Genomic DNA, 2,630 nt, shown 5'->3' on the forward strand with positions numbered 1-2,630 from the left:
ACACCGGAATTGAACTTTTTGCTTTTAATGATAATTAACCACAAACACCTCCCAGAAGCTTTGGCGGGTATATAATGAGAGCAGTGAGAATCATGACCATCCCTGACGAAGGATACCGTAGTATCCGAAACGCATAGGAAGTGTGGCCTCTCCTGCTCTCCGTCTCCCAGTCACGTGACTAGTAGGACCTTACGCTACGCAGGTCCTACTGAGATCATCATCTTTCTTTTCTCGGGTGTTGCACGCAGGTGCCGGAGTCTCCGGCCGGGACTCCGACGCCCTCAGCCCTGACATCCAGCAGTCCCGTCCCCCACGAGGACGCCGACAAAGATAACAACTCCAGCAGCACGTGCCCATCCGGGACTACACGTGCACGAACGACAGACTCCACCGCCCCAAGGAATCCTTATCAGCACCACTGTTGAAAGAAAAAGCTTTAAAACACTTACCAGCGCTCTCTACCTTTTGCTACAAACCAGGATTTTTTCTATACAGCTCAACCTACTCCAAAGCTGAATCTTTCTCCATTACACAGAGCCAATAGTGGTAAGACCTCTCATTTTATTGCAGCAGTACGTAACTCTATATATATATATATACATAAGAGATCATTTTATTTTTCTTTTTACCTATGAGTACTGTATTTATAATAGTTATTATTTATAATAACCACAATTGACACATAGTTCCCCTAGGTGGTATAACTAATCTTGATTGACTACACTAGTCTGGATGACTATACTGTGACTACATCCACCACCATTGGACAACTACTACCCTCTAGATCCACAAAACTACTTCCCTACGGGTAAGATAAACTGTGATAAGTGTGCTATTCAGATTTATATACGTTTTAACGTTTTAATTTTCTATTTCCACTTTATAGTACTCTATAGTCTCTGCAGTAACCCAGGGGAGTACCCCCCCTAATCCTACCAGATATATACAGACCCCTCCATTTATTTAAGATTTCTACTACACAGGTAAAATACCCAAACTCCAACTCCAAACGAGGCAATTCCCTGTCTCTTAATAATTAGTCCCCCCCCCCTTTTTTTTTTTTACTCACAGCTGACAGGTTCAAGAGAACTAGCCAGAGGCATCCATATGTGATTACTCTTCCACCACCTAATTACGTTTCAGGTAACTAAAATCTCTATATAAGATAATCCGCCAACTATTCCTATACTTACCATAGTATATATACCCTTCACAGGTACCTGTACGTCCTGGACATACCAAGAATAATCCACTGATTTATCGCTCATATTCCTCCATTGAACCTCGCTTCTTCTGGGAATTTTTAGCCTCATATTTTATCCTTATTTTAACTAGCTTTTGTATGAATAAAAATAAAAAAATATATTTTTTATCTCCTTAACCTCTCGTGTCATTTAAAGTGAGTATACCAGCGCAGTAGATCTCGTTTATTTTAAGTGATAAAATCCTGGTGATAAAACCTTTATTGTAAGTAAACAGCACACAGCCAAAATAGTGACACATCGCTGAAATCTGTGATTCAGCCCCTGTCTTCTGCTGTCTTCATATTACATAGTAAAAACCTGCTGACAGATTGTCTTTAAATCTTCCCTATGCTGCAGCCCATGTAAAGGAGTGGGTGGAGTTAGCATGCTCTGCACTCCTGACCATCTGATGAAGCCAGCAGCCACAATGTATCCTTTGTGATGTATTCCCAAGCCCACTGTCTCCTATGTGATGTATGCACGAATCCCACTGTCTCCTATGTGATGTATGCACCAACCCCACTGTCTCCTGTCTATGTATGCACCAACCCCACTGTCTCTTATGTGATGTATATATACACCAGCTTCATTATCATGCTTTACTAAGGAGCCAGGTGGAGCACGGCGATATGGATGGGAAGGGAAGAACTGCAACTAGGGAAAGATTAGAGGGACAGCACTGAATCTTGCCCTGCGCAACACTGAACTCCCTAGAGGGTTCTTTCACCCCATGCAGCGACCACTTTCCTAATCCCTGTGTTGCCCTAAGTATGGCCCTGGCTAGTGTGTGGGACAGCAGGAACGCTAGTCCTGATCTATGATACAGACACAAAGGGAGACTGACAAGGGTAGAAAAAACAGCAATGACTCTCAGCGCACCCAGACTAAGGAATAGTATATAACAAGAGAGGAAGGGTGAGGCAAACAAAAAAGGGAGATAAGGAGAAGGGTAACACCAAATAAACATTCAAACAGCAATCTCCAGAGACTACTCTAAAACGACTTCTCTCTCCACGGCTCTCAGCTCCCAAACCAACTCCAAGGTATAGCAAGCTATCACTGGCAACTACTCAAGCTAAGAGGTGAGTATTTATACCAGAGGGGTGTGGATAAATCAGAACAGCTGAGATAGCTCTCTTTCCTGAGTTCTAGGAGACAAACAGACCTGTTTAACCCTTTCAACAACAAAGGAAGGGAAATATGCACAGCTAACTGGAAGGCAAGCAGATCCAACCAGTTCTGGTCCATGTGTAGCTAGACGCCGCGATCTTGTGACTCCTCTCTGTCGCGGTATCCCCATGACAGTACCCCCCTCCTAATGGGGGATGCCGGACCCTCAGGACCAGGTTGATATGGATGTGAGGCATGAAAAGACCGAACCAACCT

General features: G+C 43.7%; 1 long non-coding RNA gene across 1 annotated transcript; it reads left to right on the forward strand.

Moving 5' to 3' along the window:
- Positions 1-211: 211 nt before the first annotated feature.
- Positions 212-988, forward strand: LOC141168800 (uncharacterized). Its single transcript, XR_012252276.1, has 3 exons — positions 212-546; positions 696-808; positions 887-988. It is a non-coding gene; the product is annotated as an uncharacterized lncRNA (long non-coding RNA).
- Positions 989-2,630: the final 1,642 nt, after the last annotated feature.

This window comes from Phyllobates terribilis, unplaced genomic scaffold (assembly GCF_046119375.1).
Source record: "Phyllobates terribilis strain yellow unplaced genomic scaffold, ASM4611937v1 Scaffold_1__5_contigs__length_1240528914, whole genome shotgun sequence".
Lineage (NCBI taxonomy): Eukaryota > Metazoa > Chordata > Amphibia > Anura > Dendrobatidae > Phyllobates > Phyllobates terribilis.